This window comes from Camelina sativa, chromosome 9, assembly GCF_030686135.1.
Source record: "Camelina sativa cultivar CO46 ecotype springtype chromosome 9, ASM3068613v1".
Lineage (NCBI taxonomy): Eukaryota > Viridiplantae > Streptophyta > Magnoliopsida > Brassicales > Brassicaceae > Camelina > Camelina sativa.
The window spans coordinates 19254025-19278147 of NC_141888.1; the positions used below are offsets into that span (position 1 = coordinate 19254025).

The 24123-nt window shown below is 38.9% G+C and overlaps 2 non-coding genes across 2 annotated transcripts; one reads left to right on the forward strand and one right to left on the reverse strand.

Moving 5' to 3' along the window:
* Positions 1–658: 658 nt before the first annotated feature.
* On the reverse strand, positions 659–764 carry LOC147938320 (small nucleolar RNA R71). Its single transcript, XR_015567598.1, has one exon. It is a non-coding gene; the product is annotated as a small nucleolar RNA R71 (small nucleolar RNA).
* A 14305-nt stretch (positions 765–15069) lies between these two features.
* On the forward strand, positions 15070–15176 carry LOC147938321 (small nucleolar RNA R71). Its single transcript, XR_015567477.1, has one exon. It is a non-coding gene; the product is annotated as a small nucleolar RNA R71 (small nucleolar RNA).
* Positions 15177–24123: the final 8947 nt, after the last annotated feature.

The following is a 24123-nucleotide window of genomic DNA, read 5'->3' on the forward strand; positions in this document are numbered from 1 at the left end:
ATCTTCTTTTGCTTGGCTGTCTTGAGTTTCAGGTACCAGCTCGACCACCCACTTAGACATCACTTCCCAGTCGACTCGACCACCCACTCGAGCCTGCGCTCGACCGTGTACCTGTTCGAGTCAGTACTCCAGTTTGTTGATGCACACAAGGTCAAAGGCCAAAGACAATCTTCAAAGGCCTATTGACAACATCCACAGGCTACAAATGGGTTTGAGACATAAGCAAAGAAGAGTAGTTCAATAACAGCAAGAGAATCAAGTGGTAATGGAGAAACAAGATCAAGTTCCAAGACCAAGGAACATTGGTGCTGGAGATGCACCAAACACACACAACGAGAGAGCTGGTATTGTGCCTCCCACAGTAGCAAACAACAATTATGAGATCAAAAGTGGACTGATCTCCATGATTCAAGCCAACAAGTTCCATGGGTTGCCAATGGAGGATCCCCTAGACCACCTTGATGAGTTTGATAGGATATGTGGTCTCACAAAGATTAATGGAGTGAGTGAAGATGGATTCAAGCTAAGGTTGTTCCCCTTCTCACTTGGAGACAAGGCTCACCTTTGGGAGAAGACTCTTCCTACTGGACCAATAACCACATGGGATGCTTGCAAGAAGGCTTTATTGGCAAAGTTCTTCTCAAATGCAAGGACTGCTAGATTGAGGAATGAAATTTCTGGGTTTGCTCAAAGAAACAATGAGAGCTTTTGTGAAGCTTGGGAGAGGTTTAAGGATTTCAGACTCAGTGTCCTCACCATGGCTTCAGCAATGAGTCCCTCCTAAGTACATTGTATAGAGGAGTGCTTCCCAAGATCAGAATGCTTCTTGACACAGCTTCAAATGGCAACTTCCTCAACAAGAATGTGGAAGAAGGATGAGAATTGATTGAAAATCTTGCTCAGTCAGATGGCAATTATAGTGAGGACTATGACAGAACCATAAGGTCCACCTCCACTGACCAAGAGGACAAATACAAGAAGGATTTGAAGATGGTCAATGAGAAGCTTGATAAAATCCTCCTTAGCCAACAAAAGTCTATTCACTTCATTGGTGAAGAAGAGGTTCAAGTTCAAGGAGAGAGAATTTGCTGAGCTCTGTTATATGTAAAACCAAGGTGGATTCAAAGGCTACAACCAAGGAGGGTTCAAGAACAACAACCTCTCCTATAGAAGCACCAATGTGGCAAATCCACAAGACCAAGTCTATCCACCTCAACAGCCTCAACACCAGAACAGTTTGTCCCCAAACAACAGCAACAAGTGTTCCAGCCCCAATTGTGTCCCCCACCAGGGTTTCAGACTAACCAAGGCCAGGAACAAGACTTAAGAGCCATGATGCAACAAATGTTGATTGGGCAAACCAATGGAAAGATTGAGGAGGCTAAACAGTTTGCTGAGTTGAATCAAAGGCTCACATCCCAGTATAATGATCTTAACATGAAGTTTGAAGGTCTCAACTCTAGAGTGAAGTTTATGGAGAGCAACCTTGCCTCTACTTCAGCTCCTAAGCCCAACCAACTCCCTGGAAAAGCTGTTCAAAATCCAAGGGAGTTCACTGCAAAAGCCATTCATATCTCTGATGAAGAAGTCACTGAGGACAGTGATGCTCAAGATGGGGAGGATTGGTCAGTTATTGAAGCCCTGAGTGAAGTTTTTGAGAAGAAATCTGAATCCGACATTGCACTCGACCATGAGCTCGAGCCAGCACTCGACCGAGTGCATGATCGAGTGGTCGATCGAGCTGAAGGATCAGAAGCTGTTAAGCCTGCTAAGTACATTCCTCCTGCTTACAAACCGCCTCTACCATTCCCAGGACGTTTCAAAGCACAGAAGCTTAAGGAATTAAGGGAAATCATTGAGAAAAAATAAATGTTGGCTAAGCAACAAGAGGATGAGAAAGCTTTAAGGGAAGAGGTTGTGATTGAGAAACAAGAGGAAATGATGGCCATACAAGAGATCATCATTGCTTATCAAGAAGAAGAGAGAGGACCTGCCTTGGAACAGTATGAACAATATCCTCTCTATAGGGATTTTTTGCTTGATTTGTCAAAGAAGAAGGCTCAAGCTCAAGATGAGAAGGAACTTGAGGACCTTGGAGGAGTTATCATCCCAATTAAGCTCAAGGATCCAGGTCCATTCTATCTGCCTTGCACACTTAGCTATCTTCACTACAACCAGTGCCTATGTGACTTGGGAGCATCTATCAGTGTGATGCCCTATTCTATAGCACAAAAGCTTGGGCACACTGACTTCAAATCCACCAACCTTCATGTATGCCTAGCTGATGGGTCAAACAGAGATGTGGTTGGCAAGTTGGAAAACATTCCAGTGAAGATAGGAAGAGCAAGGGTTCATACTGATTTTGTGGTATTGGAGATGGATAAGGAGCCTGAAGATCCTATCATTCTTGGGAGGCCATTCTTAGCCACAGTTGGAGCTGTTATTGATGTTAAGGAAGGTCTTGTGACCTTGAACATTGCTGAGGGTATAGCTATGAAGTTTAACATCTATAACCCAACCAACCTTCCTACCATTGATGATCAACCATTTACTATCAAGGACAAAGGTGGTCAAGAAGGTTTAAGTGATGAGGCAACTCCAAAGGCTAGGCCCTCTTTTTAAGAGGATTATGTGGAAAAGCTTAAGAGTTCAGTTCAAGAGTTGACTGGTATGGTTAAGGATCTCCAAGTCAAGCTAAACAAGAGCTCTTTGAGGAAAACAAGACCAAGGTTCAAAATCAAGAAGAAATATGGTTTGTGTGTTAAGGGTGAAGTGATCAAGGATCAACTTCACAGTAATCAAGAGGTTCCAGGGAGGATTTCATCACCTCCTTGGTATCTAGACCAAGTCTAAGAAAGCAACCAAATTCAAGCTTAGTGACTCTAAACAAGCTTACTAGGGAGGAAGTCCCTAAGGTATCCTTTATAAATATGCTTTATTTTCTTAGTAGTTTTGATGTGTTTTCTTTTATGTTTGTGTTGGGCAGGCCTTTTAATGAAAGTGTAGATGGGTATGGAGAGATTTGGACTTGGGGAAGGAAATTCGCAAGCCCACTCGACCAGCCCACGAGAGGTACTCGACCGAGTTGGCAAATAACTAAGGCTCATTCGATTCCCATTCCTCTAGAATGATCGAGTGGAGGGAAGAAAAAGAATAAAAATTTGAATTTTCAAACTTTGATCAAGGGAGCTCAACCACGTGCTGGTCGAGTGTGGGGCCGAGTGGCAGCAAAAAGCAGGTCAAAGATTCCCATTTCAAATTTGAATGGTATGGACGCTCCACTCTTGTCTCCTTGTCCCCTTAGCTTCTTTAAATAGAGCCTTACACGATCCTATATCTCTCACACTCCCTCATTTGCTCAAAACAACTAAAATCAAGTTTTAAAAACTCTCTCAAAGTTCATCTTTTGCTCAAGCCTAGCTCTTTCAAGTTTTTGGGTCACTAACCTATTAACCTTAAGCTTTGAGTCTATTCCCTTCAGTTCAGTTCAAAAATGTCTTCAAGGATTATTAGGAAGTCTCAACAATTTTCGAAGTACTCGACCGAGGGGTGGTCCGAGTGGCCGATCGAGCCAGATACCGAGTTCCAGGAACCAGACAGTTGAGGAAGATCCTGAGAGAACCGAAAGTGAAGAAGAAAGGGAGCCAACTCTTATGGAGTTCATGAGGAGAAACCAGGTCAAAAGGAAGAGGCCAGCAGTTGAGGTTGAACAAGAGGAGATTGAAAGTGAGAATGAGGAAGAAGATGAAGAAGAAGAGGGAGAGGATGATGGAGAAGCTGAATCTTGTGGTTTGACAAAGAGGCAACTTTATGAAGCCTTCATGAGGATGGAGTTCATGGGGACTAGATATCCACACAAAGAAACCATGGAGAAGCTAGCCATTGATGAAGATGTGGAGTATCTTTTTGAGAAGAGCAACTTAACCAAGTTCATGGGGCTTTGCATGGAGGGCTACAAGGAAGAAAGTTGTGAGTTTCTAGCCACAGTCAAGCTGCACACATATGCAAGGAAGGATGTTGAGTTGGGAGCTGGTCACATTGCCTTCACAATCAAGGGGAAGAAGTATGAGCTTCCAATGAAGAAGATAGCAAATGTATTTGGTTTTGAAGTTGTGAGTAATAGGAGCTTTATGATACCAAGAGAAGAGCTCTATTCCATTTGGGAAACCATTGGAGACAACATCACTTATTCATCCTCTAAGACCAAAAGTTCTAAGATAAGAAGCCCAGTCCTAAGGTACTTCCACAAGGCCTTAGCAAACACCTTCTTTGCTAGGAAGGAAACTAGAAATCTCAATGAGGGTGAGCTTAAGATTATTGACATGGCTCTCAATGGAATCATTCTCAAGGCAAGAGATGGAACCATCATTCTTGGGATCACTGTGGAGACTGACCTTGCAATGGTGCTCATTGACCACATGATATATCTGAGAAGTTGGGTGGGAAAATTGCAAAACAAAGGTTCAAGGGGAGCACTAACCATTGGAGGCATCATCACTCCAATTCTACAAGCTGCCAAGGTCCCACTTAGAGGAGAAAAGGTCTCACCAAGATAGATTGACTAAACCTACCTCACCTCTACTCTCATACTAGTGAAGGAGATGCATCAAGGAAATCACATTTTCAACTTTGAGCTTCCAACACTTGGGAAGAAACATTTGATCTTGCCTAACCAAGAGCTCACCACCATTCAAGAAGGAGCAAACATTGACTTTTGGCCAGCTGAAGAGTTCTTGTTTGATGGGATAGTTCAACCTAGAGTTGATGAAGTTGGAGATGTACAAATGGCTGATGGGGAGGAGCAATTTTACTTTGAGGATTATGAGCCCAACCCAAGGGATAGTAGAGGAGTGAGGGAGAATAGCAAGAGGTTGACACTTTTCCAAAAGTGGAGCAAGTGGCATGGGAAGAGGTTTGATAAGCTTAAGAAGAAGGTGACCAACATGGCTAAGTCCATCAAGGGCCTAAAGAAGGAGATTACTGAGCTCAAGAGTGGAAACTCATCTCCAAGCCATTCAAGCCCTTTGAGGAGGAGTAGCTCAACTAGAGCACTTTCAAGAGTTGCAAACCCTGTGGAACCAGCTAGAGCTTCAATGTATGAGCCAAATCAGAGGGTGAGGAGTTCAAGTAGCCGAGAACAACAATTTTCGAGGCACTCGACCGGGTCACTCGAGCACCCACTCGACCGAGCACCCTAGACGTACTCGACCGAGTTCCAGCCCAAAACACCTTATGGCTTCCCACCTCCAGCTGCTTATCCAGGATATCCAGGTTACCCTCCCATCCCACTCCAGTACTTCATGGATCCATCCCTCTACCAGCAGTTCTCCCAGCAGCAAGGTCAACATTTTGACACTCGCAGTCCAGCTCGATCCCCCCACTCGAGCAGGTACTCGACCGAGTCATGGTCGATTGCCATCGTCGAGCTGCCCCAATCACCTTCCCAAAGTCACCAACAAGCCAACACCTACACATTTGATAGCACGCAAGAGGATGTGGACAGTTTCTTCCACAACCCTTGAGGTATCACTATCACCTTCACTTGTAAATACCATTGCATTTCATATTGTGATTTGTTTTTGGTCTTAAATCCTCAATCAAATTTCTTTCACACAGAGGACTGTGTGATTTAAGTTTGGGGGAGGGTTTGGGATAGCATTTGACATTGTGTTTTGTGTTCTTATTTCAAATTTTTATCATCATCATGTTAGTATTTGCATAGCATCTAAGGCATAGAAAAACCCTAAAAGTTTGAAATTTTTTTGCAAAAATCTCTATAAAAAAATAGTGTTCATGTAGTTTGCATTGCATATTAGGATCTTGTTTAGCATGTTTCATGTAGGACTGTTTAATATTTGCATTAGGGATCTATGATGAGTTTTGCCTTGTTAGCTTGCTTAATTCACTAGACTAGGATCAATGCCCAAGTTAATAGTACTTTGATGCTAGTTGAGTAGTTAGAAGCATAAGATTGAACCAAGCCTTGACATCCTACATTGCATTTGGTCTAAATTGAAGCATGTTGTGATTTGATGTCATTTCCTATTTATAAGAACCTAATATTGACTTACAATTATCAATGTGTGCATTGCTTTAAACTCATGGATACCATATACATATTTGGATCATCTTTCTCTTTTTTACCACTCTTGTTGATCCAAGTAGCTGATTAAACCATTAAAATCAGTTTTCCTACCCCTTAACCAACCCTTCTTCCAAGCCATGTTATTTCTTGTGTGTGTGAGGCCTATTTTTGGGATTGAGCTTGGTAGAAAGTGTTAGGTTTGAACTGACAAGAGTAAAAACTTGTGTAGTTCTAGTTTGTATTTTTCAAACTAGATAGGACTAGGTGGTTCACTTGTTGGGTTTGGGACTTGGCTGTTATGAAAAGAAAAGAGGAAAAAGAGAAAGAAAAAGGGTAGAATCTTTAAGAGGAGAATGTGTTTAAGCAAAGTCTAGTGAAAGGATGGGAAGTAAAATTTTGTTGAGGTTGGTTCTAGTTAAAGAAAAGAAAAGAAAGAAAAGAAAAGTCTAGCAAAATGCTTGTATGTCTTAAGAATAAGAAGAAAAGAGAACCATAGCAGGTAAGTAAGAATCCCCCATCCCACTAGAAAGATCAAATAAGAAACCTCTCCTAAGACTTGAAAACCAAAAGAGAAAAGGGTGAAAGAGAAGAGAAGAAGTTAAAAGGGTAGCACTAGGATCATTTGGGTTTAGATTGGTAGGATGAATACTTTGGGTGCCTTTGGGTAGACGGTTTTGTTCTTGTATGTGTCTAAGTGTTCTTACCTTTAGCATTCTTCTAAAGCTCAATCCATTTTTATGAGAGAATCTTGATATTGATAAGCCCCACTCTAAAGAGAGACCACCATTGTCTCAAAACCTTTATCTCCAAGCCAAATGAGTTTAAGCATTGCATAGAATTGATTCATGTTCTTGATTAATGAATGTTAAAGGAAATGGTTGATTTGGATGCATGTGGACATATAAGGCTCAAATCAGTAAAGGTTGTGATATGATTGTCTAAAATCTTTAAGTACAGCTCATTCAACTTGCATCATAGTACTAGTAACTTGGACATTGATTCTAGATGGTCTATTTGCAAGCTTTAGGAGCTGAGATCCCACTTTCAAACCTCACCTACCTTCTTAAGTCTTGTTTATTTGCTTGAGGGCAAGCAAAGACTAAGTTTGGGGGTGTTGATGTTCATATATTTTACCCTGTTTTCCCTTAGTTTATTCACATCTTTTGCATCTTTTGCTATCCATTTTGACCATATTTGCATAGCTTTAGGACTAATTATGCATTAGAGTTTAGTTGCATTGCATTTGCATCTTTTCATGCATAGACAGGTGATTTTGGAGCTTAAGGAGCATGGAAGCAATGCTGAAGAGAAGTGAAGCAAACAAGAGGAGAAAGGAAGAGAGTTAAGGCTGAAGAAACAAGGTCCAGAGTCCAACTCGACCGCCCACTCGACCGTGTGCAGAGAGGGACTCGACCGAGTGGAAGATGCACGAGAGAAACCAACTCGACCGGTCACTCGACCGAGCACCAGGTCGAGTTGGCTGAGTCGCCTAGCTATTTTGTCTTTTAGCATTTTTAGGGCTTCCACTACTTTGATGTTCATCATGTGTTCTTGTGAGTAGTTGCTTAGGATCTTGAGGATGGGTAGGCTGGTTTGTGTTTGAGGTTTGTTTGATTTGGTCAAGCTTGATTGTTTAGGATCTCTTCTAGGCTAGATGTTCTTAATGCTGATCCTATAACTGAGAGGGTATGGTTTGATTTCAAGCATCTTAGCATCACACCAATGTTTAAGGAGCATAGATAAGGTTAGATCTAGAGTTTACCATTTGGATTGCTAAGAGATTAGAGGTCTTGTTTGGTATTTGACATATTACTTAATGCATGCTTGTGTAGATTCTTTACTTTGTGAGAACAAGTCTAGAGATGCATGAGTTTGATTGTTTCTTGCCATGAGAGTGGATTAAACATGTCTTAGAAAATATTGTCTAGAGATTAGCTCAAGTTGTTTGAGATTTGTTGACCAAGTTAGATGACCTCAATCATTAGTCCAGCCCATGAATCCCTCCTCAAGGCCTTCCTTGTTTATTGATTTCTTAGCTTAAATTCTGTTGTTTGATCGTTGTTTGATTCGCTTTCATATTGCTCTGTTTTTCTTGTGTTGCTCTGTTTTCTCGCGTTTGTCCAGCTCGACCCTGCACTCGATCTACACTCGATCGAGTGCTTGCTCGAGTTCATCCCCAGAACTTTTAATTATGACTTGTAGTTGTCCTGTCTTATCTCTTGTCTCATTTTAGTTGCATTTCTGTTGCATTCACTTATTATCCTGTTCATTACTTGCCTTGCATTAGTTTAATACTTGCATTACTATAGTTTCTATTTCTGTTCTAGCTTCATAATTGTCATAATCATTCTGTTCCATTTACATTTAGCATCTAGTTATAGTAACTTTTACTTTCTGCACTTTATATTCATCAATAGGTTGTTAGTGACAAACATCCTTTGCATTTGGCTTGACTTAGACATATATGCTCATCCTGATTGCTTGCAAAACTCTCAGATTGGATTGACACCTCTTGTACTACAATTGCATAAGGGGAATTGAAACACCCTGCCATCCATTCATTTTATATCTCACCATTCCATACATTCATCATTCAACCCCCAAGAAAGATGTGTTTCAGGTGATAACCTACCCCTAACACTTAGGAGAGGTTTCTTACTTGAATTCTCTAGTGGAATGGAGGTTTCTTTCTTATTTGCTATGGTTCCCTTTTTCTTCTTACTTCTTAAGACATAAAAGTTTTTTTTCTATACTCTTCTTTTCTTTATTTCTTTTCCTTGACCAGAACCATCTTTTATCAATCTTATACTTCTCCATTCTTTCACTAGAGCTTAAATTCTCTTACACACATTCCCCTCCTAAAGACTTTACCCTTTTCTTTTTCTTTTCCCTATTTTTTTTTTTTCAAGCAAACCAAGTCCCAAACCTGGAAATTAAACCACCTAGTCCTATCTAGTTTGAAAAATGCAAACTAGAACTACACAAGGATTTATTCCTGTCAGCTCAAACCTAACACTTTCTACCAAGCTCAATCCCAAAAAGGCCTCACACACACAAGAATTAACATGGCTTGAAAGAAGGGTTGGTTATGGGTAGGGGAAACTGATTTTAAGATGAAATCAGCTACTTGGATCGACAAGAGTGGTAAAAAGGAGAAAGATGATCCAAATATGTATATGGTATGCATGAGTTTAAAGCAATACACAAACTGATAATTAAAAGTCAATATTAGGTTCTTATAAATAGGAAATGGCATCAAATCACAACATGCTTCAATTTAGACCAGAATGCAATATAGGAATTCAAGGCTTGGTTCAATCTTATGTTTCTAGCTACTCAACTAGCACCAAAGTACTATTAACTTGGGCATTGATCCTAGTTTAGTGAATTTAAACAAGCAAACAAGGCAAAACTCATCATAGATCCCTAATGCAAATTATAAAACAGTCCTATATGAACCATGCTAACAAGATCCTAATATGCAAAGCAAACTACATGAACACTTTTCTTTTTATAAAGATTTTTGCAAAATATCTTTTTGGTTTTTCTATGCTTTAGATTAGAGGTGTCAAGCGGGTTCCATGCCCGCGGGCCTAGCCCAAATAGTACCTCTGCGGAGCGGGCATGGACACTAAATATTAAGCCCATTAAAAAGCGGGCCTTACGGGCCTAGCCCAAGCGGATTGCGGGTTATAGCGGGTTATGTCCGCGGTCTTCAATTATTAAATAAAAATGAATATTTAATATAGATATATAACTATTTTTATATTATTTTAAACATATATATTTTAAAATTATGTGAATTTACAAATAAATTTAATATAAAAAATTAAAACATCTATAAATAATCAATATAAACATTAATTTTATTTGAAATTATTTTTTAAATTATAATTTATTAATTTTATTTTATTTTGATAATATATTATTTAGGCCTGCGGGCTGGCCCGTTAACCCGCTGGGCTTAGCGGGGCGGGCTTGGACATATCTTTTATGTCCGCGGGTTTACCGGGCCGGCCCGTCGTGGTCCAAAAAATTGAAACTGCCCGCCGCGGACGGCCCAGATGGACGCGGGCCGGCCCAGATGGACGCGGGCCGGCCCGTTTGACATCTCTACCTTAGATGAAATGCAAATACTAACATGATAATGCTAAAAATTTGAAATAAGAAAATAGAAAACAATGTCAAATACTATCTCAAACCCTCCCCCAAATTTAAATTACACAGTCCACTGTGTAAGAGAAATTTGAAAGAGGATTCAAGACTAAAAATAAAACAAAACAAGAAATGCAATGGTATTTATAATGGAACAGGTGATGTTGGTACCTTATGGGTTGTGGAAGAAACTATCTGCAGCATCACTCATGCTGTCATATGTGTAGTTGGGGTCTTGAGCTTGATGTTGGCTTACTGATGGAGAAGCAGGGAACTCGACTATGACCCTCGATTGATACTCGGTCGAGTGGCTTGGTCGAGTGGGTGGTGGTGGGTAGAATTGCTGTCCTTGCTGCCCATAGTAATGTTGCATGAGGGACGGGTCCATGAAGTACTGAGGTGGGTAGGGAGGGTAAACTTGGCCATAGGGATAGCCTGGATAGCCTGATGGAGCTGGAAAACCATAAGGAGGTCTGGGAAAGTACTCGTCCGAGTGCATTGAAGGTGCTCGGTCGAGTGGCTGCTCGAGTGAACCGGTCGAGTGCCTCGGAAACTGCTGTTCTGTGCGACCTGGACCTCTTCTCCTCTGAATTGGCTCATGTAGCGAAGCTCTTGCTGGTTCCACCGGATTTTTAGCTCTAGAAAATGCTCTAGTTGAGCTACTCCTCCTCAAAGGATTAGATGGTGTTGGGGATGAATTTCCACTCTTCAATTCAGCAATTTCTTTATTTAAACCCTTGATGGACTTAGTCATCTTCCCCATCTTCTTCTTCAATTTTTCAATAGTCTTACCATGCCACTTGTTCCACTTTTGGAGAAGTGTCACCCTCTTGCTAGTCTCTCTAACTCCTCTACTATCTCTTGGACTTGGCTCATAATCTTCAAAATAGAACTGCTCTTCCCCGTCAGCCATCTCCACATCTCCAGCTTGGTCTTCTCTCATTTGGGCTGTACCATCAAACAAAAACTCAGCTGCTGGCCAAAAGTCAATGTTAAGCCCTTCTCTTATGGTGGTAATTGTTTGATTAGGTAGAAAAGATGAGTCTTCCCCACTGTTGGATTCTCAAAGTTGAATAGGTGCTTCCCATGGTGCAATTCCTTGGCTAGAATGAGAGTAGAAGTGAGGTATTGGGTGTCAATCCACCTTGGCTTGGTCTTCTCACCTTGAAGTGGTACATTGGCAGCTACAAGGATTGGAGTGATGATTCCTCCAATGGTTAGAACTCCAGTTGAGTCCCTTTTGTATAGCTTGCTCACCCAACTTCTATAGTAAGTCAATTGGTCAATGAGGACCATGGCAAAATCTGTTGCCACACTACTCCCAAGAATGATGGTCCCATCTCTAGCTGTTGTGATGATGCCATAGAGTGCTACATCAATCATCTTAAGCTCTCCCTCATTCAAGTTTTCAGTCTCCTTCCTAGCAAAAAATGTGTTTGCTAAGGCCTTTTGGAAGTACCTTAGGACTATACTCCTAATATTTGAGCTCTTGGTCTTGGAAGAAGAATAGAGCTTGTTATCTCCAATTGTTTCTCAAACTGCATAGAGTTCTTCCTTAGGTATGACTATGTTCTCCTCACTTCCAACTTCAAACCCATAGAGTGTAGCTAGCTCCTTTAGTGACAGCTCATACTTTTTCCTTTTGATGGTGAAAACAATGTAACCAGCTCCCTTCTCTTGATCCATCCCCCTTGTGAAGTAATACATTTGGATGGTGGCTAAGAACTCACAACTTTCTTCTCTATACCCCTCCATGTGCATCCCCATGAATCTGGTTAGATTGCACTTCTCAAAGAGAAACTCAACATCTTCATCAATACCTAGCCTCTCCATGGTATCCTTGTGTGGATATCTTGTTCCTTGGAAGCTCATCTTCATGAAAGCTTCATAGAGTTGGCTTGGTGTTAAAACACCAGATTCTTCTTCTTCTTCACTTTCACTATCTTCTTGTTGCACTTCAGCTGCTGGCCTCTTCCCACTTGCCTTGTTCCTCCTAATATGCTCTTCAAGAGTAACCTCCATCTCCTCATCACTTTTAGTTCTCTCTGGATCTTCCTCAACAGGCTGATGTTTCTTCTTCGACACGCCACTCGATCGTCTACTCGATTTTGCACTCGGTCGTTTGCCTGCTCGAGTGGGTGATCATGTGCTTTCACCAACTTCTCTTCTTGAAGCAAGTTGTGCATCACGATGATCCAAGAAGCGATCAGCAGCTTCCTTGCCTTCAGCTTCACGGATAGCAACTTGTTGTGGTGTTTCCTTAGATGTGGAAGATATTTTGAAAGAAAATTGAAAGGAATAGACTCAAAGCTCAAAGTTAATAGGTTAGTAACCCAAAAAACAAAAGAACTAAGCTTGAGCAAGAAAATGAAACTTGAGAGAGATTTTCTAGCTAGATATTGAGTGCTTAAGCAAATGAGAGAGTGTGAGGAGCTTAGAATCGAGTTTACCTCTATATAAAGAGGCTAAGGGGACAAAGAGACAAGGGTGGAGCGTCCATACCATTCAAAATTTGAATTGGGAATCTTTGACTCACTTTTGCTGCCACTCGACCCCACATGGTCGAGTGCTTAACCAAAATTTGAATTTCGAATTTGTCTCTCCCTCCACTCGATCGTGTAAGAGAAATGGAACCGAGTGGGCTTGGGCTTTGGTAGTGCTCGATCAAGTACCTCTTGTGGGCTGGTCGAGTGGCCCTTAAAACCCATTTCTACAAGTCCAATTCTTCCTAATATCCATCTATACTCTCTTATAATACCTTAGGGACTTTCTCCCTAGTGAGCTTGTTTAAAGTCTCTAATCTTGACTTTTGGTGCCTTTTCCGGCTTGGTTTGGAGTCCAAGGAGGTGATGAGGTCCCCCCTGGTTCAACTTGATCACCATGGTGCTGATTCTTGATCACTTCACCATTAACACTTGAACTTTGTTCTTCTTAAGCTTGAGTCATGGCCTTCCCTTCTTCAAAGATCTCTTGTTGAGCTGCACTTGAAGATCCTTCACTAAACCAGCTAACTCTTGAACTGAATCCTCGAGATGCTGAACTCATTCCTCATGAGATGAGACCTTAGCTTTTGAAGTCTCTTCTTCTCTCAAAACCTCAAAATCTGCCTTATCTTCAATCTTGAATGGTTGACCTCCAATGGTTGGCTGGTTAGATGGATTTTTGATATCAAAGTTCATGGTCAAACCTTCAGGTATATTCAACCTTATCAGCCCTTCCTTAACATCAATGACAGCTCCTGCTGTGGCAAGAAAAGGTCTCCTAAGCAAGATTGGATCCTCTAGCTCCTTATCCATCTTTATAATGATGAAATAAGTAGGAATTCTGGCTTTGCCTATCTTAACTAGGAGGCTCTCCAATTTACCAACCATATCCTTGTGTGAACCATCAGCTAGACTTATATAGAGATTGCTTGGCTTGAACTCAGTGTGCCCAAGCTTTTCTACTATAGAGTAGGGCATGACACTAACAGATGCCCCAAGATCACACAAGCATTTGTTGAAATGTAGGTAGCTGATGGAGCAAGGCAGATTAAATGGACCTGGATCTTCAAGTTTTGATGGGATAACAGCTTTCACAATCTCCTCCAGATCTCTCATGTCTTGATTCTGAGCTTTTTGCTTGGAAATGTCAAGTAGCATGCCTATGTAGAGAGGATATGGAGCATAATGTTCCAAAGCAGGTCCTCTCTCTTCTTTTTTTTTTCAATGACTTCCTCTTATTGTAAAGCCAACACTTCCTTCTTTTCAATTCTTTCCCTGAGTTCCTTCAGCTTTTGTTCCTTGAAACGTCCTGGGAATGGCAGAGGAGGTTTGTAAGCAGGAGGAATGTATCTGACAGCCTTAACAGCTTCTGTGGGATCGACTCGATCAGGTGCTCGATCGCATGTGTGGTCGAACACTTGGTCGAGTGATTTTTCTGCTTCAGTCCGCTGAGTAAAACCTTCATTCTGAGCTTCAACTTGAGACAAATCCTCCCCATCTTGAACCTCACTGTCCTCAGTGACTGCTTCCTCATAAAAATAGATAGCTTTAGCTGTAAACTCCCTTGGAATTTGAATAGTTTTACTAGGCAGCTGATTTGGCTTAGGAGCTGATGTAAAGGCTATATTACTCTCCATGTACTTGATTTTAGAGTTCAGACTCTCAAACTTGACATTAGAGTCATTATAAGAAGAATCCAGCCTTTGGTTTATCTCAGCAAACTTCTTTGCATTGTCAATCTGCCCATTTGCTTGTCCAAGTAGCAACTGTTGCATCAAAGTCCTCAAATCTAGTTCTTGGGCTTGGTTGGTCTGAAAACCTTGTGGGGGACACATTGGAGCCTGGTAACCTTGTTGTTGCTGCTTGGGTACATAATTGTTGTGTTGTTGAGGCTGTTGAGGAGGGTAGACTTGATCTTGAAGATTTGCTACATTGGTGCTTATATATGAGAGGTTGTTGTTCTTGAACTGGTTATAACCTTTGAAACCTCCTTGATTCTGCATATAGCAAATCTCAACAAATTTATTCTCCCCATCTTGAGCTGGAGTCTCTTCTTCACCAAGAAAATGAATGTTCTTTTGCTGGCTGAGTAGAATCTTGTCCAATTTCTCATGAACAACCTTCAAATCCTTCTTATACTTCTCATCTTGATCAAGGGCAACAAATCTCACTGTTCTATCATAATCCTCATTGTAGTTCCCATCAGATTGTGCTAAATTCTCCACTAGCTCCCATCCTTCTTCTACATGCTTGTTGAGAAAATTTCCATTAGAGGTTGTATCCAATAGCATTCTTATCTTTGAGAAAACTCCTCTATATAGTTTGCTGAGTAGAGGCTCATTACTAAACCCATGATGTGGACACTGTGTTTGGTAGCCTTTGAATCTCTCCCATGCCTCACAAAAGCTTTCATTATTCTTTTGTGCAAAACCAGAAATCTCATTCCTCAATCTTGCAGTTCTAGCATTAGAGAAGAATTTAGCTAGAAAGGCCTTCTTACAAGCATCTCATGTAGTAATGGCACCAGTTGGAAGTGTCTTCTCCCATAGATGAGCTTTTTCTCCAAGTGAGAAAGGAAAAAATCTGAGCTTGAAGCCATCTTCACTTACACCATTGATCTTGGTGAGGCCACAAAGCCTATCAAACTCATCAAGATGATCTACGGTGTCCTCCATTAGCAAACCATGAAATTTGTTTGCCTGAATCATAGTGATTAGCCCACTTTTAATCTCATAATTTTTGTTGGCAACTGCAGGAGGAACTATGCCAGCTCTCTGGTTGTGTGTATTTGGAGCATCTCCTGCACCAATAGGTTTTGGCCTTTGATCATGATTGTTTTGTTGCTCCATTAGCAATTGATCTTCCTGTTCTTGGAGGATTCTGGTTTTCTACTGCCTCAGGTCTCTTGGTAGGCGGTTTATATGATCAAGGTACCTCTGAAGATTCTGATTTCCCTTGGATCTGGTGTGCATCAACTGACTCGATCACTAAGCTTGAACTGACAATCGGTCGAGCACTTGCTCGAGTTGAAGACTGAACCGACTGAGACGATAAGACTAACTGAATATGGGTTGGTGGCTCGATTAGGTGCTCGATCGTGCAGATGGTCGAGTGCTGGGTCGAGTTGGTACCTGAGATTCAAAACAACCAAGAAGATGAAGAATCTGAATCAGTAGTGATCAAATGAACAATAGAACTTAATCTTAAACTTGTGTAAATCCTAAATGTCACAAACAAACACTCAAATGGCAATGGCGCCAAATTGAAACAAGGTCTTTTTCACGGTTTACTTATGAATGAATGGATGATGCAATCAAACAAACAGATATAAGTATGGATGATCAAAATGTATGCAAGGTGTTTCAATACCCTTATGATGTTGCAGCATAAAGGATGTCAATCCATAAAGAGTGTGAGATGCAAACAGTCAAGATGTGATCAATGCATTCAAGTTAAGCTAGATATGATTATGATTTGTTTCTAACAACTTAATGACAGAAAATGAAATGCAATGAGCTAAGGAAACTTAAGACAGTACTAATGCAGAATTAAACTGTAGAACAAGTGCAATAAACTATGCTAAGCAAGAGAAAACTACTAACAAATGCAATTAAGAGCAAACTGGAATGAAACAGAACATAAAAAAAGAAGTAAACTGGCGCTCGAGTATGCGCACTCGGTCGAGTGCATGGTCGAGCAGGTGGTTGAGTGATGCATAACAGAAGAATAAAAGCAAAACAAAGAATAGAGATGCAAAATAAACGATGAAAATGATTAAATATGAAAGCAATAACAAATAATAAGCAAATAGGTCCTAGAGATGGGGTTAGTTGGTTGGTATCAAGCTAAGCTTACCCAGATTGTTTAACAAACTTCACAAAAGCTATCCTTAGACAATGATCTTCTAATACTTGCTAATCCATTCTCATGATAATAACAATCAAGTTTAGTAACATCCTAACCTAACTCTCACTACAAGAAAACACGCTCTTTGCGACGGAAAACTGCGACGGAGAAATTCCCTCGCAAATTTGCTATGGATTTGCGAGTCATTTGCTACGAAATTCGACGAACCTTGCAATCATCCCTCGCAAATTTGCGAGAAATGTGCGATGAATTTGCGAGGAGGAAACATTCCCTCGCAAATACCTCGCAAATTTGCGACACATTAGCGAGTAAAACTATCCGTAGCAAATTTGCGAGAAAGAGGCGAGGGATTTGTGACGGCATCATGGGTTTAGGGTTTAGGGTTTAGGGTTTAGGGTTTAGGGTTTGAGCTTAGGTTTAATTCTGAAGTGAAGTTCCAAGTAAAAATCAAAGAGAGAAAAAAACTTTTGAGTTGTTGACTTGTGTAAAAAAACTTTGACGTGGAGACACGGAAGATATATATATATATATAAATCAAACAATCATCTTATACATAGGATTTATCATACTCTCCTTATAAAACTTTCACTTTCAACTCTTCTTCTTAGTGTGTTACTTCAAGACCATTTTATATGTAAGATACATTCATCAACATACTTTATAGTCCTGGGCATTCGGGTTCGGGTCGGGTATTTCAGATTTTCGAGTATTTCGGTAAAGGGGTCCTAAACCCATTCGGGTATTTCTAGTATTCGGGTCGGATTCGGATAAACACCCATCGGATTCGGATTGGGTTCGGGTACATGATTACCCAAAATATTTTTTAGATATGAGTTTGGTTTTCAATATTTACATCTTAAACTTAACAAAATACTTGAATTCAGTTTGAATTCCAAACAAATCTGAATTCAAATCTCTCCGACTCCAATATTAAAGGTGAAAAAAACTATGGAAACATATTTTTTGTTGAAAATGACCTATTTTGTTTTGTATTTTTTATTTTATATATTTTTCAATATGTAAAAATAATATTTTGGCATTCAGAATTCATGAGTGTGAAATAAAAAAATGCAATTAAAAATATATAATAAGTAAAATCTCTCATATCTAAAATTCCAAAAAAAAAAGTTGCATTTAGTAATATATAAATACTTGAAGTTTTAGTATTAGTCAAAAAGATAAATGTGTCAAAATGGTTACAATGCACTCACTAAACAACCTTAGGTGTTGGGTTTAAGTCCCACTCGTGACTATTTTGGACTGGTTTTTTAGTAATATTTATATATGTTCGGGTTAGTTCGGGTATCCGTTTGGATATCGGATAATACCCGATCGGGTTCAGGTATCCGATTTTAATGGATCCTAGATCTATTCGGGTATCTTAAAACTTTGGATACGGGTTCGGGTCGGGTTTTTTGTATTGGGTTCGGGTTGGATTTTCGGGTTCGGGTAGGCCTGGGCATTCGGGTACCCATTCGGGTTCGGTTCGGATATTTTGGGTTTTCGGGTTTAGAGGTATAGAACCCGTTCGGGTATTTCTAGACTTCGGGTTCGGATCGGATTCGGTTCGGGTATTTCGGGTTCGGATTCGGATTACCCGAAGTTCACAAAACTCAAAATTTTAGTATCTAATTTAGTCTAAAATATTCAATAATACGCAATATATCTAAAAATTTAGAGTATTTTCTACCCAAATTTACTAATAAACAGTTTAAATACTTTAAATTATCGAAAATATCTAAAAATCTGAATATTTTAAACATTTATATTATTAAAATTATAAATATTACTAATATATTACTACTATATATTAATAATGTTGGTATATTGGGATATCCGTTCGGATTTCGGTTCAGATCGGGTTCGGATTCGGGTTTTCGGATTTGGAGATTTAGAACCCGTTCGGTATTTTATAATTTCGGATACGGATTCGGATCGGATTTTTTGAATCGGGTTCGGATCGGATATTCGGATCTGGGTATTTTGCCCAGGCCTAGGTTCGGGTATTTTGCCCAGGCCTAATACTTTACACTTGTTCTCGTAGCTTTTTTCTAACAAAAACCACTTGTAAGTGTAGAAGAGACAAGAGAGACACAAAATTTCTTAACGAGGTTCAAGAAATGCCAACGTTCTCAAACTTCGTTGAAAATGTTTCTTGAACACAATTACAATTAGTGTTCAATCTTGGATTTACACAACCCGAAGATCTTCTATTATCTTGTTTCTGATCTATTTTCAACCTACTATGAGATTTCTAAGATCAACAACAATGATCTACACCCATGATTCTCTCATATAGATAAACTCTCACACTTTTCTCCCCAAAGGTGTCAAAAGACTACAAGACACTTTCTAGGTTTTACAACTTCTCGATGGCTATAAATATTGCTTTTAGTAATATAATCTCTTAAAGGAATATTTCTAACAGTTTGAAATTCTTATGGATAGACTGAATCAAGTCTTACCTTATTGTCAAACTCAAAAGGGATCTACAATAGTTGCTTCCACCATAGAAGAATACATTTCTCATAAACAATATCAAGTATTTGTGAGAATAATTGTACTAATAAATGTACTTTATATCTCATAAAAATCTCCTTATCCCTCTCATTTTACACTTTCAAGTGTAATGCCTACAAGTCCAAATATTATCACTTCAAGAGACTTGAACTATTTCATAGTTACTTCTTTCAATGATTAACCAATCATTCTTTGTGTACACTTTTCAATAAAACTTTTTCTATTAACCTCGATTTATGATCCTTGATTTTTATCCATAACATCATCAACTGCAACATTGCATGCATGCAAACATATTTACGATGTTGATTACTTTTTGGTTCCTTTTTCATTCTAGACATGACTCAACTTGTTGAGATTTCCTTTCATTATGATCTCATGTACCTGAATCTCTTTCTAACTCATGTCTAATTCTCTAGATCTCTTCTAGAGATTTTTCATAACTCTCTGCTTCTTTGGTGCCATATTAATTTATGCTCCTTTTTTTCAAGGATGCTTATATTTGGAACCATAAGTCTACCACACTTCATACAATCTTTAGACTTACTAGCAGTTGATCTTATCTAGCTATATCATATCAAAGTACGAGGATCAACATAAGTTTCCAATATATTTATTTTCCAGCTGTTTATTTCTCCCACTCATGTTGGAAAAACTGTCTTACTAAAACAACAGTTTCTTCATCTCAAGCCTCAAATTTTCGAGATATTAAATATTTACAAGAGAATTGTATCCAACAGTCTTTCAAATTCCATCTTATTCATTGTGGTGGAGCAACTCAATATTTATAACACATTTCGATGAGATATATCTAATTTATGACAAAACCAATTGTAATGGGGAGTACTCATGATAATTTGTTGGCCCGATGCAAAATTTATTGACATATAGAGTCATTTCTGTCAATTGCATAGTTTGGTTTCACCACAATTGTAAATTAACCAAATACTCTCGTAAACTCAAGATTGCATGTTGATCACAAACATATGTAGTGGATGATCAGTCCACAATATCTATTTGTATATGTACCATAAAATTGACACTAGGAAAACTCTAATGAATCTTCTCAGAAATTTTTTGAACCTCTTGTACTTATTATTCACTTCTAATGGAGAAACTAGTCGACATTGACCGCGATTTTATATATCTTATCCACATTCATGTCTACTTCATTGCAACTTTCGCAGTGACCTTTGTTTTTCTTTTATAACATAAAGTCACATTAAGTTCAAAGAATACACCAAGTCACAAATAACATATTATAATATTTTAAAAATATATTTTCACTATAGTGTGTTGTAACATCCGTGTTCCGGGATTGTATTTTGGGCTGTGTTGATTAAACCAAATGAGTGGATTTTAATTAATTTTGATTTAATTATTGGTTTAATTATCGGTTTAATTAAATCCTGGTTTAACCTAATTAAACCAAAGACCCATAATTTCTCCTCTTATTGTCGACGCCTACTCTCTTTTTGTGCTACTGTCGACATTGTAATCAGAAAAAGAGAGAGAGGGAGTCTTGGTAGAGTTGGTTTGAAAGAGAAAGAGAAAGAGATCAACAAAGCTTTGTCTTAGTGAGAAGGAGAAGGGAGCAAAATCATTAGGTTTTGGGAGGAAACAGTTTCGACATATCAAATCATTCTCGAAGGTAATGAAATTTGGTAGGTTTATTCCCAAGTCTTTCATCGGCATTCGCTTTTTTACAGAAGTAGATTTGGATTTAAACTCGATGCGTTATTGGCAGTTTCGTGAAACACGTTTTCTCAGACGCGAGTTGGAACCATCGGGGATTGTAACTGAGATCGTGGTCTCTTCTGGTTCCTGATCGGCACGAGATTTTGTGGGAAGCTTCGTGACGTCTAGGGATACCTGTTCACCGGAGGGATTTAATAGTTAACGGTTGGTTTTTATTTTAGGGTTTCGTCTTTGAGACTGTTCTTTTCTGATGTTTCTGTCCAGTTTTGCTATAAGTCGTTTTTGGTTGTGTGGCTTGTTGTAGGGAATTGCTGGGCTGTTTCAGACGTTAGGAGAGTCTCAAAGGGTTGTATTCGTTGTTATAATCAGTTTGATAAGGTGAGTGCCTGACCATGAGCTTATCTAAGCGATTGGGTTGTATAACTTGTTTTGTGTGAAGTTGTGTAGGTGTAATGAATGTATTATTGGATGTTCTGTTCAATGGCTGGTTTGTTATGTTTTATTTGTGGTTGTACTCTTGATTTTCTTGTGTGTATAGCTCGTAGATGAGAGGATCGTCTCACTGGGTATTTCTGGTAATACTCACGCATCTCATTGTGTTTGTGGTGCAGGTAAGGAGGAGGATGATCTAGGGTCTCGTTTGTGTGAAGTTGTGTAGGTGTGATGAATGTATTATTGGATGTTCTGTTCAATGGCTGGTTTGTTATGTTTTATTTGTGGTTGTACTCTTGATTTGCTTGTGTGTATAGCTCGTAGATGAGAGGATCGTCTCACTGGGTATTTCTGGTAATACTCACGCATCTCATTGTGTTTGTGGTGCAGGTAAGGAGGAGGATGATCTAGGGTCTCGTTTGTGTGATGTTGGTTATATTATTTATGTTGGAACCTTGGTTAGAGTTATGTTAGGTTGCTGGATAGATTGGATAGGAATGTTATTGTATTGATGATGTATCGTTTCTGTATTATTGGTATGTTTCCGCTGTGCATATTGGTTGTTATTGGTTTAATGAGGAATTGTGGTTTGGGTGGTTTAATTAAGTAGTATGGGACGCTTAATTATATGTTGTATTTATTATTAAAAAAAACGGGTCAGGACATTTTATGTGTTTACATAACAACAATATTTTGTGACTAACAAAGTATATATCCGTTAATATATTTCCATGAATAATATTATTATTTTATAATCTTGGTAATAATTGGAATCAAGTTGGTTTGTATATATTTTTAGTCATTTACTTTCTTTAGATTTTTTTAGATTATTTTAAAGAACTTGTGGATTTTTCATCGTCAAATATTCAGTATTAATTAAAACCCTCATAAATGTGATGCCAAGAAAATATGATCAAACAACTTATTTTATAAATGAATCACTCACTATTTAATATCTCAAAAATATCATACTTTTAAATTAGGTTTTCAGTTGATCAAATAATTCACCAAACAAGATCGGGTGACAACATTTAAAATATTTCATCATAATATTACATCTAATTTTGATTAGATCTAAAATTTTGATTAAACAAATAAAGGAATTCACAAAAATTATAAACAATCATATAAATGAGTGTTAAAATATTAATAAGCATAATATATATATATATATATATATATTTATTATTATTTTTTTGCCAAAATAAAAGAGTGTACATGGTACACAAACAATTATAATTGACCTTTCGAGACAATTTTTTTTTTTGAGAAAATTGTTGATTCGGCCATGAAGAGTAACAAACATTCTAGGAAATGTCACTTTTAATATCTTTTTCTCCCGCCTGCCACACACACGTTGTATGAAGACCCTTGTACCCTTCATCAATCTATCTCCCAAATTAAAGAATTTTAATTAAAATATAATTGTAACACCATTTAATTACATCGTAAACCGCAAATCGTGTTTTCTTTTCTCCTCAGAAATCTTTGTTTCTTCTTCTCTATCTTGTCTTGTCTTATCATCTTCTTCTTTGTTTCTTCTTCTTCGCCGCATATCCGCCTGAACAGTCCGATTTCTTTGTTTCTTCTTCTTCGCGTTCTTTTATGTTTTTTGAACAAATCCAAAAACCCTATCCTTTCGTCTTTCTCGTTCAGTGCAGAGTCAGATGCGGAGATTCTAAGTGAGGAAAAGCCAAGGGCCGCTACCACCTCTCCCAAGCGAATCAGTTTTATTTGTTTCGAACTAGCTTCAAAGCTGCTTAAATCGTCTTCGGTGTTAGGAATTTTTGTTTGTTTCTAACGAAAATAGTTGTTAAACAAAACAGGGAAAGCGATCTGATAGACCTGTAAATAGATCCAAGATCTTTGTCCATCCAGTTTTTTTATATGAGGATAGAGCAAATGTTATCTGATAGACTACTTTTTCTCGATAGACCAGTTACAGGATCTGAAATTTCTGTCCACCCAATGTTTTTTATATGACATAGAACACTTATTATCTGATAGACATCCTTTAGGAAAGGTTTTGGTCTACTGTTACTTTTTTGGTCACTCCGTCGTTGGTAACTTACAAGTTACCTACTATGCAGATTAGCTGGGGGTGGACGACATCCACCAGGAGAGGTTCTTATCTACCATTAATTTTCTTCAAATAAATTCGATTATATTTACTTTTCCATGTCTAACATATATACTTGTCCACTGTATATGTTATCTCAGCAGATGGACCACAATTTTAACCCCACGTACTTGTCCACCGAATTTATTTATATCGCTCATTATTATGTCTTAGTAGACCAAATTTAATGCAGGAAATGTTTATTTTCTCCATTATTATGTCTCCAATGCAGGTCTGATGACCACACAGGAACTGCGTATGTTCTCCCTCCGCAAGACCAGTTTCAACAGTCAAGGTCTGTCGAACTGTAGTTTCCTCAGTTTCAACATTCAATGGACACAGTAGGTGTCCACTGTTGACATGTTTGTCCCTAATGCAGGTCTATGGATCATGAAAGTGCATGAGCTGTAATACACCAAGTGGACCAGTTACAACAGCCAAGGTATGTCCACCCCCATTTATGCCTATTTATGTCTTCGTTTTGGGTGGACTAGACTAAATAGGCATGATCCATGTCCATCACAACCATCTCCCCATTTACATATTCATATCTGTTTGGTCATCCATTGGTGATTGTAAAAATTGTTATTCAAAACCCGTTATTCATTTCTCGTTACTGCAGTAATGTTGCTGGGGTACTCACTGACAATGATGTGGCCATGGTGGACCAGATCAGACAGACAAGGTAGATGTCCACTCTCTGATGGACCATTCGTAAGTCACACAGTAGGCATATTGTACACTTTTATTAGCCTCCTAGGTCT